Genomic DNA, 12,809 nt, shown 5'->3' on the forward strand with positions numbered 1-12,809 from the left:
AAATGATCACCAATGCGTCCACGATTTCTAGAACCACCTCCTTGAGTACCCTGGGATACAGACCATGAGGCCCTGGGGATTTATCAGCCTTCAGTCCCAACAGTCTAAGCAATACTATTTTTGCCTAATGCAAATTTCTTTCAGTTCCTCTCTCTCCCTAGTTCCTCTGTCCTCTAGTACATCTGGGAGATTGTGACTTCCTTACTAAAGACAGAACCAAAGTACCTGTTCAACTCTTCTGCCATTTCCTTGTTCCCCATAATAATTTCATCTGTTTCTTCCTTCAAGGGACCCACATTTGTCTTTACTAATCTTTTTCTCTTAACATATCCAAAGAAGCTTTTACTATCCTTCTTTATATTCTTGGCGAGCTTAGCTTCGTACTTCATCTTTTCAACCCGTATTGCCCTTTTTGTTACCTTCTGATGTCCTTTGAAAGTGTCCCAATCCTCTGGCTTCCCCCTACTCTTTGCTATGTTGTACACCTTTTCTTTTAGTTTAATACCGTCCCTAACTACTCTTGTCAGCTGCGGTTGCCTCTTACTCCCCTTAGAATCTTTCTTCCTCTATGGAATGAAATGATCCTGCATCTTCTAGATTATGCCCAGAAATTCCTGCCATTGCTGTTCCACCGTCATTCCTGCGAGGATCACTTTCCAGTCGACCTTGGGCAGCTCCTCTCTCATGCCTTCATAGTCCCCTTTGTTCAACTGCAACACTGACACTTCTGATTTAACCTTCTCCTTTCAAATTGCAGATTAAAACGTATCATATTGTGGTCACTCCCTCCTAGTGGTTCCTTTACCTTGAGTCCCCTTATTAAATCTGGTTCATTAGACAACACTAAATCCAGAATTACCTTCTCTCTGGTAGGCTCCAATACAAGCTGCTCAAAGAATCCATCTCAGAGGCACTCTACAAATTCCCTTTTTTGGGGTCCAGAACCAACCTGATTTTCCCAGTCTACCTGCAAATTGAAATCTCCCATAACCACAGTGGCATTACCTTTGTTACATGCCAATTTTAACTCCTGCTGCGACTTGCACCCTATATCCAGGCTACTGTTTGGGGGCCTGTAGATAACTCCCTGTAGATTAGTGTCTTACCTTTACAATTTCTCAATTCTATCTACAGCGACTCTACATCATCAGTCCCCATGTCACCCCTTGTAAGGGACTGAATTTCATCCCTTAGCAACAGAGCTACCCCACCTCTGTCCACCTGCCTGTCCTTTCTATAGGACGTATAACCCTGAATATTCAGTTCCAAGTCCCGATCCTCCTGCAGCCATGTTTCTGTAGTCCCCACAATGTCATATCTACCAATCTCTAACTGAGCCTCAAGCTCATCCACTTTACTTCTAATACTTCGCACAATCATATGTAATACTTTTAATCCTTTACTCACCTCACCTTTCACATCGATTCCTATTTCACTTGGCCATACTCTCCTATCCCTTCGTGAGCTTTCTGTCCCGTTAATTCTGGTGTCTTTCTTAACTTTTCCTGTATTCTCCCTTTAACTCCACCCTTGTATTTCCAATTTGTCTCCCCCCCCCTCGTCTCATTAATTAGTTTAAACCCACCCATGTAGCAGTGGCAAACCTGCCTGCCAGAATGCTGGTTCCCCGCCTGTTAATGTTCATAATTTGAAATCCTTCTATCAAATCTGTGCTCTATGAAGAATAATCTAGTTTCTAGACTAAAAGAAGGATCTTGACCTGAAACGTCACCTATCCTTTTTTTCTAGAGATGCTGTCTGACCCATTGAGTTTCTCCAGCACCTTGTGTCTATCTTCTCTACTATCAATCCTAGTACTGTTCCAGTAAAATAGAAACAGAAAATGCTGGGAATTCTCTCAGTTCAGGTCGCATCTGTCGTGAGAGAAACAGCGCTAGTGTTTAAGATCAATGTCCTTTTATCAGGATTAGTTTACTGATTTTATTTCAGATTTCCAACATCTGCGGTTTTTTTCTGAATACCATTCTAACACGTCATTTGTGCGTTCAACAAGCCTTTGCCATTGTACATTGACGCATTGAGTAGAACACAGTACTACTCATTCAACTTCTTGTAAACGTTTAAAGTAACATGCTTTTGTAGTCTATTCTGTCAATAAACCCAAGAATTCCAAATGCCTTTTTTAACACTACCTACCTTGTTGCACCACTTTTGGAGATTTCTGTACCAACTTACCCAAGTATCTCTTCTTGCTCCACAATTTAAAATTCAGTTCCTATTGTCTCATGTTGTACTGCTTACAAAACATAGCACTTAACACTTCTGGGTTTCATTTACTATATGTCTCCATTTTAACAGTCTCTGTATGACTACCTGAAGTCTTGATGGCCTTCTTTCTATTTACTATATTTCTGATTTTGTCACTTGCAAATCTTGAAGTAATGCCTGTACACCCAAGACAAGATCAAAAAGGAGCAGCTTCCCTATTGGGGAGCCCTGGTTTTGAACACCTCCGAATATTTCCGACTGAACTAAGAAAAACAATTATACTTTCTCTGTCAAATTTGATCGGCCTATTGCATTTCTTCTCTCCAGAGTGAGCACAGCTTGTACTTCAGTATTTATTGAACTTACGACATGCGTGCCAGTAATAAGCAATTTAAAATGGAGAAAACAGAACAGCAAAGGAATCTTGGGCAGGCACTAGAGATGGTGTCATGACCTGACGCCTATAGAAAAGTTAATTGATATTTTGTCAAGAGATGGAAATATTTTTTCATGGGAAGAACAAGCATTGAAAGGATTTTTCCGGTGTAACGACATTACATGAAATAGTGGATCACGATTGTGGAAGAGTGTTTGTCGATTAGTGCATCATCATCATCAAGGCAAAGAATATACAACATCACATGACAATTAGGACTGAAAAAAAACATGTGGTCCACCATATTCAGCTATCCAGAATTGCCCTTCAAGTCCCCCAGTATTCTTACTGTCTGGAGAAGCATTGCTGCGACTGCGTTGATTTCTGTCTGAACAGACTTGTCTTTCCAGTCATTACGTTAATTTGATTGAATTGGGTTTGTTTTCTGGACAGCTGTTCAGTGTAGGTCATTATTGTCTACCATGTCCTGGCCGAATATAAAGTTCATCAACTATATTTTGTTTTAGTCTAAAGCATATTAAAGCCAGGAATTTTCTATATACATGTCTTGGGCCATTTATATTTGCACTAAATTTAGATGAAAACTAATTTATTTCTGAGAAAGGAGACTGTTGTATTCTAATGACTGGATCTGTGAAACTTTTCAGGCCAGAAGCCCACCCTCGGTACATGGATCAAACAATACTTAATTGTGGATGTGACTTAGCCTATTGATATTTCCCATTGATATTCAACTCAACATTTAAGTCACTCGGACTTCCTTTTGTACTATATTCAGAGATTTAAAAAAAAACTGGATGAGCTAATACATTCTTGTGACACAAAACTTTGGTTATTTTTGTTAACTCATTATCCACTCTTGCTGCTGCTGTTTGTGCCGAGCAAACAGATCATGTGGAGGCGAAGTTTATACAGAGAAACTGTTTATATTTGTTTGAAGTCTGAGTTTCTGGGTTAATGGAGTAAACCTGTGCTGTAGTTTTAGAAACCACAAAATATAGTATTACATTTTAGAAATGCACTGATGCGAGACCCATTCAAAGAATCTGGAGCATATTTATGTGTTTAACATGTTGCATTGCATCAAAAGATGTTCATTTGATTTCTCTAATTTCCAGCATTTATTTTTTGCAGAAGGATTGTTGATGTGGCCAAAAATAAATGGAAACTCCAGATGAAGGCTGCAGTTGAAAGCAGTATTAGTCTTTAATGAAAGTCAGATTAAGATTAGTACCTTTTTAAATTCAGATTCAAATTAATCATTGTCATGTACACCAGGGTGCAATGAAATTCCAAGTTCACATGTAGCTCACACATTAAACGGCATACATACAGTAGCAATAAATACAACAATAAATAAAATCAATGCAAAATAGTGGAATAGTACAAAATCTGAGGAGTGTGACAAGAAAACAACTAAAGTACATTAACAAAAAAATCAAGCGAGGTAATCAAGCAAAGCTGGCTCAGTGGCTTAGTTGGTTAAAGTGTCTGTTAAGTAAACGGGAGATTCTGAGTTCGAATCTCAGCGGTGCCTAATTTGGGCGGCACGGTGGTGCAGCAGTACAGTTGCTGCCTTACAGCACTTGCAGCACTTGCAGTACCAACGATGCGGGTTCGATCCCGACTACGGGTGCTGTTTGTACGAAGTTTGTACCATGTGGGTTTTCTCAGAGATCTTCAGTTTCCTCCCGCACTCCAAAGATGTACGTTTGTAAGTTAATTGGCTTGGGTTTATAAACTTGGTATAAGTGTAAATTGTCCCTAGTATGTGTAGGATAGTGTTAATGCGCAGGGTGCGCTGGTTGGTGCAGACTCGATGGGCCGAAAGGCCTGTTTCCACGCTGTATCTCTAAACTAAATTAAACTAAAGAATTAAGAATAAAAGTATGTGGCAGCATCTCCGGAAAGAGAGTGTGAGAGAGGTGATTGGTTCAGGAGTCTGATACCAGTGGGAAAGCAGCTATTCTTAAATCTGGACATCTGAGCTTTCAAGCTCCTGGGTAATTTATTAATTTTTGAATCATTTGGATCCTTTTATGTGACTTGCATAACATCGTGATATACTGACCAGAATTGTCTTGCTTTCTTTTTTCTGTAATTAAAGTTTTGGTTATGTTTACACCAAAGTTATGACAGCTGTTATTATAGGGAACATGGCTTTATGGTGACACTTAGAGAAAGAGCTTAAAAATGTCCCTGAGGTTTTATCCTACCTTGTAAAAGACACTAATGAAGCCTTATATATTTTATGGCGAGATTTAATTTCACTTCCATCACCCATCATAGGTATCAAGGAAGTTCAAGGATGGCACAATTTTGTTTTTCACATTTAATAATGGGATCTGGGGACTGCAGGAAATGTTGGTGTTTATTGACCATGATGAGTTACCTTGAACTGATGCATTAGAGAGTCAAACACAGCCTTTAGCATCGACATATTCAACTCCTTGGTTCATCTTCCATTTGACCAAGCCACTCTACTGTGCTACAAAGACAGTTCCAACAGCAACCATGCCTGCTTTCCATCACATGATTGTAGTACTCTTCAATTAAAACTTCAAATTCTATTCCAAACACTTGACCACAAAAATAAAACTGACCCCACTCCCCCTCACTGTGCAGTTTTGTGCTATTGTTGCACTATTGGAAGTGCTAACACAGTTGAGCTATTAAATCAATATCCTGAAAGAACAATGTAAAAGATTTCATGTGCAAATTTGCAAGGCAAAGCAAATTTGTTACATTATAACAGTGACTACACTGCAACAGTCTTTTATTAACTGTAAGATGCTGTGGAATTCCCAGAGGCCATGGAAGGTGCTGTTGAATAGAAGTTTAATTCCTTCCTATTATGGAAGTTTTGATACTGACAGTGATGCACTTTAGTTTGATCTAATTATTTATGTCCCTCGGATGTAGAGTCGAGTGATACCTGCAGCTATTTTATTCTCTGCTTCCCACATGCTCTTATTCATCCCCTCTGAATATAGCACACAACCTGGCCATTTAGATAATCATGTTTACATTAACCATGATGCCAATCTAACTAATTTTATATGCCGGCACACCTACCTTACCCCTCGGTACCTTGCCTGTTCTTGTATCTTGTCTAAATGCCTCTTAAACATTGCTATCGTACCTGCTTCAACCACCTCCTCTGCTTCAACCACCCCCGTTGTCAGTACATTCCAGGCACCGTCCACTCTGTGTAAAAACTTTCTCATTCTCACCTTAAATATTTAACTGGTGAAAAAAATTCTACCTTACCTGTGCCTCTCATAATTCTATATACTTGTATCAGGTCTTCCCTCAGCCTCCAACGCTCCAGAGAAAACAATGCAGGTTTGTCCAATGTCTATTAATAGTTAATACACACCAAAGCAGGCAATATATTGGTGAACCTCTTCTGCATCCTCTCCAAAGTCTCAACATCCTGTAATATGGCAAGCAGGACTGTGCACGAAACTACAAATGTGGCCTGATCAAAGTTTTATGCAGCTGCAACAAGACCTGACTTTTTATACTCTGTACCCGTAACCGATACAGGCATGTGTGCCTTCTTAACCACTCGATCCACCTGTGTTGCCACTTTCAGGGAGCTAAGAAATTGGACCCCTAGTTCCCTCTGTGAAGCAATCCTCTGAAGACTACCGCAGCTTATTGTATCTCTTCCTCTCACTTCGCACTTATTTGGGTTAAACCCTGTCTGTCATTTATAATCCGAGTTGCATGAATTTTATGTTTCTTTATGAATATTTGATTATTGTTTATTTCTTTAATGTTTAAATGATTTTGATCAATTTTTTGGGAAGAAAATAGTTTTCGCCTAAAATTCATATTTTCACCAAATCTCTTGTAGATGTTGACATTACTTTAGTTTTGCAGTTGCTTTCTTTTGCCATGAATTTCTTGTGTAAAAGCACAATTCACACTCTGTAAAACTAGGTGTCAGCAGCTGGAAGGCTCTTTGGCTGAGTGTTTTTGATACGTTTACAGTGGTTCCTATATAGTGAACCTGTATAAAGGCGGTCTACTGTCTCCTACCACCTGCTTCTTGTCCTTTGCTGAAGTGTCTAATTTTGTTTGCTCAGTGATTTTTGCATGAACTTTCATTTGGTTTAGAATGAGCGCAGTGTTTGTTGTGACAATTTGGCTTCTTCAGCAGTGGACAGACATTTTCAAGGTCTTGAGGATTATGGAGAAAAAAAGCATAATAGTCCAGGATATCTATAGCTGATACTATATTTGGTCATTTTAAATCATATGGTGAGTATTTCTGTGTTGAACTGTGATTTGTACAAAGCCAACAGCACCATGAAAATAATGTTTTTTATTTGGGGCAAATAAAATCCCTGACTTGTCCAAAGAGTTCAGGCATCTCCTGTCATAGGGTCATAAAGAGAGGCCCTTTGTCCCAACTTGCCCATGCTGACCCATCTACACTAGTCCCACCTGCCTACTTTTGGCTCATGTTCTTCTAAACCTTTCCTATCCATGTACCTGTCCAAATATCTTTTAAACGTTGTTGTAGTACCTACCTCAACTACCTCCTCTAGTAGCTCGTTCCATATACCCACCATCCTCAGTGTGAAAATGTTGCCCCTCAGGTTCTTATCTTTCTCCTCTCACCTTAAATCTATGTCTTCTGGTTCTTGATTCCTCTATTTTAGGTAAAAGACGCTGTGCGTTCCCCCTATCTATCCTCCTCCTGATCTTATACACCTCCATAATCTCACCACTTAGCCTCCTGAACACCCATGAATAACGTCCTAGCCTGCTCAATCTCTCCCTATAGTTCAGGCCCTCAAATCCTGGCAGCACCCTTGTAAATCTTCTCTGCACTCTTTCTAGCTTAACAACATTCTTCCTACAACAAGGTGACCAAAACACAATACTCCAAACGCAGCCTCATCAACGTCTTGTAGAACTGTAACATAATATTCTAGCTTCCTTACTCAGTACCCTAACTGCTGAAGGTTAATGTACCAAAAGCCTTGACCACCCTAACTACATGTGATGCCACTTTCAAGGAATGATTGCCTGCACTCCTAGATCCCTCTGCTCTGCAACACTCCCCAGGGCCCTGCCATTCACTGTGAAGGTCCTGCCCCGGTTTGACTTCAAAAAAGCACACTTTACACATTTCCATTAAAATTCATTAACCATTCCACAGCCCACTTGCCCAGCTGTTGTAACTTTTGATGACCATCTTCAGTCTATGATACCATTAATTTTAGTATCATCTACAAAACTTATTAATCATGGCTTCTACATTCTTATTCAAATCGTTCATATAAACCACAAACAACATTGGGCCCAGCACTAATCCCTGAGGCACACCACAGGTCACAGGCCTCCTGCCTGAAAAACAACCTTGCATCATCACCCTCTGCTTTCTTCCATGAAGCCTATTCTCTATCCTTCCGTCTAAACATACTCTATCCATGTCCTCTCATTTACTGCAAAATCATCTTTCATGGTTTTTTCCCCTACCTCACTTTCAGCTCTCATTACAAGTAGTAAACTAAACAAAAAATAAAAAAGTGATTTCTGTTTTTTTAAATTCTCTTTTTTGGTGTGACTGTTCCTGACAGAACTGATATTCATTATTGTGTAGGAAAGAACTGCAGATGCTGGTTTAAATCGAAGGTAGACACTAAATGCTGGAGTAACTCAGCGGGTCAGGCAGCATCTCTGGAGAGAAGGAATGGGTGACTTTTTGGGTCGACCCTTCTTCAGACTGGTATTCACTATTGCCCTACCTACTCTAAGAAGCTGGTGATGCAAGCACTAGTAGTAGTCTTGATTAATCTGAACGGCTGGGCAACTTTTGAAAATAGTCAAGGATCACCTTGCCGGGCTAAGCCCACCAGCAGGCCCATCTTGCCTGTCACGGTCCGAAGACTCGCTCACTGAGGATGGAGGCAGGCCCGACCTGCCCACCATGGATTCCGAACTCAGCCATGCATCACCGGAGTCGACGAGACCCACAACAACCTCAGAGTGAGGAGGGACCCGCGAGCAAACGCCGAAAGTGGAGGTGGACCATTGAAAGCAAAAATGGGGACCCTGGACTGCCGAGAGTGAGGAGGGCCGCAGGAAGCTAGAGAATGAAGGGGGGACCTGCTACCATGTGTGGCGATAGGCAGAAGATAGGACTCCAGCTCTTTGTGGGGTTTTTTTTCTGAGAAATGGAATTGGTGCATTTTTTGGCTGACATGGACATGATGGGTTGAATGATTTCTAGCATTCTGAGATTCTATGCATTCCGGTGAAATGACTTTGTAATTGATTGATCAATTTTCTTTCTAATTTTCTTTCATAATTGTGGATTTTGGTGAAATGCTACGGAAAAAAAGGTTTGAAGTGGGGAACAGCTGGAAAATAATGTTGAAATTTTGGTTTAAGCTTCACAGAAATCAGAGCTCAGTACCTGAATTCACATGAGTTGAGTCTTTTACCTTGAGTCAAAATGTATAGTTATCTTCACTCTGCTGATTGCGTAATTCAAATTGTAAAAGAAGCAAATTACATTTTGTGTAATTTGGGAGGTGGTTTGGATCAAAAATAAATAAGCCTTCATTGATCTGAATGATTACTGAATGGCATTTGTGAACTGTTAGAATTGCTCAGCACTTTAAAATCAGATGGTAAACCTTATGCAAATCTTGGAAATTAATATAGGCCCACATCATGTAATGCTTATATTTCATCTTTTTTGTTCATAAATGTCTTTTGACATCTAAGGATTTAAAAAAGAAAAAATCCAGGAAACTGATGCTATTCCTTCTGGATGAAGTAGTGTTTTAACAGTAGCACATGATGGGGAAAGTAGCTAAAATTGTAATTTTCTTTTACAGCATTAGAGTTACAAATCTACAGATTGGCTTGTCTGAGAGATCTCTTTTAAATAAATATTTGCATATTTGCATTGCTGAATGCTGAATTATGGAAAGTTCAAATATTTTCATTTTTTCATTTCTCATTTTTTGTTGGTTCTTTGTTTTTAATTGATGTTTACGGCGAATCATCTGGGCTGCACTTGGAGTCATCACTGTCTTCACGGGTTTCCTCTGGTTGTTTCTTGCTTCTTCTGAAGCTGCACCTGCAAAAGTAGTGGGCCATTGAGTCCCACACAGAAGGCGGCCATTCAGTACGCTGTTTCCGTGCCAGCACTTTGAAAGAGCAAACCAAAATAATCTAACTCCCCTGCCTTACCCCCCATAGTGCTGCATGTTTTCCCTTTTCAATTACTTATGAAGTTCTCTTTTGAAAATAATTGCTGAAACTGCTTCTAGCATTCTTTATAGGTAATGCATTGCAGTTCATAACATGTGTGGAAAAATAATCTCTTGTCATCTTGCCTCTTTGGTCAGTTAACTTAAATCTTTGTCTTCTGGTTACCAACCCTTCAGGCACTGGAACATTTCTTATTTGTGCTCTCGTAATTTTGAATACCTCTATTAAATCTTTCCATAACCTTCTCTGCTTTAAGGAGGGCAACCCTGATCTCTCCACCCAACTAAGCACCCCCTATCTCTAGTATCTCCTAAATTAGACCAGAATTTATATTATTATAATATCTCATTTAAAAAAATCTATTGTCTTTTTGTTCTCCCTGAGTACTTAGAATTCTCTAAACTAGCAATGTAATTTCTTCTCTTGCTGAGTAGTTTATTTCTGGAGAAAAAACACATTATTAATGCAAAGTAAGGACAGATTCATCTAAAGAAGGCTGTTTGCCATTTTTGGAACAGTTGTGTAGCAGAATAGCCAAGCAAGACAGATTGTGTTTCTGCTACATTTAGCAGCTACACAGTTGACCTCCCTGGTCTTTCCAGCATATATTATTTACGATGATTGTGAATTACAAACTCAGAAAACAGGAAATCACTTCTCTCTGGGCAACAAGATTTCACTTCACTGCTCTGTGGTTGTTAATGAAGGAATGTTTCCAACTAAATGGATTTTAAGTTAATAATGAATGAAAAAGGTTTACTTTATTAATCATTGTGCATAGCACATTTTAACTGAAAACTATAGTTGTTTCCTCTCTCTTTCTCTCATCTAAAACAATTATTATTGACTTGATATTTACTCAGTTTATGCAAACTACGAAGCAAAACTACCATATCATTACTTGCAAGTTACTGTGATTTGAGGCTCAACGAAGCTGTTTTTATTTTCTAATATTTGGGAAGTTAACTTTATGCCTTTTCAGCAGCTTGGGAATGCAGCTAATGAAAGGTAATATTATGGAGAGAGCTGGTTCATTGGGTCAGTGGAAATGACACCAGCTCAAATGGGAATTAATTGTCTAAGTGCAAAGTGTCTATTGTGTTGCTGTTTACCCATTCTGCAGGATAAGAGAAAGTGGTTGAAGACAAGCATTGCTGCAGGGTCGCAAAAATACATTTTTCTGGGGGATTGCTGTATGAGAGTGTAGCATTAAGCTCTTTATACTTGGGTGTAGTTTCTGATTTGTGGTGCAATAAATGAGTGTATCCAATGCAAAAGGGTACTGCAGTTGGTCATGTTTGTGGATCAGAGAAAATCATCATTTTGATCTAACAAACGCTTATGTTACCTCCAGACACTAATTATCTTTATCAGAAGGAAAATATGGCACCCATTATACGTGATAGAAAACAACTCAAAGCACACCTGGCATTCAGTGCATTTTTTTGCAATGCAGTGGCTGCAGTTACGTACATTAACGCAGCACAACCCACTAAAGGATTGTACAAACAGCAATAAGATCTGTGACAAGTTAATCTGATTTTGGTGGTGTTGACTGTTTGCTGGACACGAAGAAAAAACTGTGCTCTTTCAAACATACCATGGGGGTTCAAAAAATCTACTTGAACATTTCAGCTGAAGGATAGCACTTCCCACGGGGAAATATTCCTTCATTCATTCCTGCACAAGCAAAATGCTAAATTATACATTTGAGTGAGGATTCAACGCAGTGTTCTGACTGGAGATTTGATAAGTTGAAAGATGCAAGAAAATAACAGCAGGAGAAGGCCACTCAGCCCCTCCAGTCCGCCCATTCATTCAATACCATGTATAGGAAGGAACAGCGGGTGCTGGTTTAGAGCAAAGATGGAAACAAAATGCTGGAGTAACTCGGCGGGACTGGCAGCATCTCTGGAGAGAAGGAATGGATGATGTTTCGGGTTGAGATGCTTCTTCAGAGTGAGACTCGGGGAGGAGGAGGGGGAGATACAGTGATAAGGAAGTGTAAGGTGTGAGAACGAGACATCGAAGGAGTGGAGATCAAAGAAAATGTAGAATAGATCATTGTTAGCTAGGAGATGGTACCAACAAAGCAAACAGATAAAATGTAATCAGGGACAATCAGACTGGTCAGAGAACCAGGAAGGGGGAGGGATGGGGAGAGAGGGAAAGCAAGGGTTACTTGAAGTTAGAGAGGTCAATATTTATACCGCTGGGGTGTAAGCTGCCCAAGTGAAATATAACGTGCTGGGCCTCACTCTGACAATGGAGGAGGCCCAGGACAGAAAGGTCAATATGGGAATGGGAGGGGGATTTAAAGTGTTTAGCAACCGGGAGATCAGGTAGGTTTAGGCGGACTGAGCAGAGGTGGTCAGCAAACCAATCGCCGAGTCTGCGCTTGGTCTCACCAAGCAATTCAATACCATCATGGGTAATCCATGCTGGCCTCGGCTCCTCTTCTGTGCTAATTCTCCCTTGCCCTCAGTTCCTTGATGTTTCAAATATTAATTTATCTCTACCTTAAATATATTTGATAATCCTGTGGGGCAGAGAATTACAGAGATTCACTACCCTCTGCAAGAAGAACATTTCCACAGACCTCTGTTTTAAATGACTGGCCCCTTAGGATATTCATGTAAATAATAAACAATTGTGGGCCAAGAGCCAATCCCTGGGGTACTCCATTAGTTACATCCCTTCAGCTTGAAAATGACCCAGATATTCCCATTCTGTTTTTGACTTGACAGTTGATTACCAATCCATGTTATCTCACTTCCTCCAATACCTTGGGGTCTTGATTTATCTCGAATCAAGCTAGAAGAGTTAATGTTTAATTCCAGTTGCAGCTTTGTAATTTTATTTTCATTTTGCCTTTATTATCTATATACTTGCTTTTGAAACCTTTTATAAAAATTGGTTTAAAAATGGTGACCAGTGGCAT

General features: G+C 39.8%; 1 protein-coding gene across 6 annotated transcripts in view; it reads left to right on the forward strand.

Annotated features, from left to right (window-relative positions):
- The window catches only part of bcas3 (BCAS3 microtubule associated cell migration factor), a 681,054-nt gene that overhangs the window by 47,246 nt on the left and 620,999 nt on the right, over positions 1-12,809 (forward strand). The window lies entirely within an intron of this gene.

The sequence above is a fragment of the Rhinoraja longicauda genome, chromosome 26 (genome assembly GCF_053455715.1).
Source record: "Rhinoraja longicauda isolate Sanriku21f chromosome 26, sRhiLon1.1, whole genome shotgun sequence".
NCBI classification, from domain to species: Eukaryota; Metazoa; Chordata; class Chondrichthyes; order Rajiformes; family Arhynchobatidae; genus Rhinoraja; species Rhinoraja longicauda.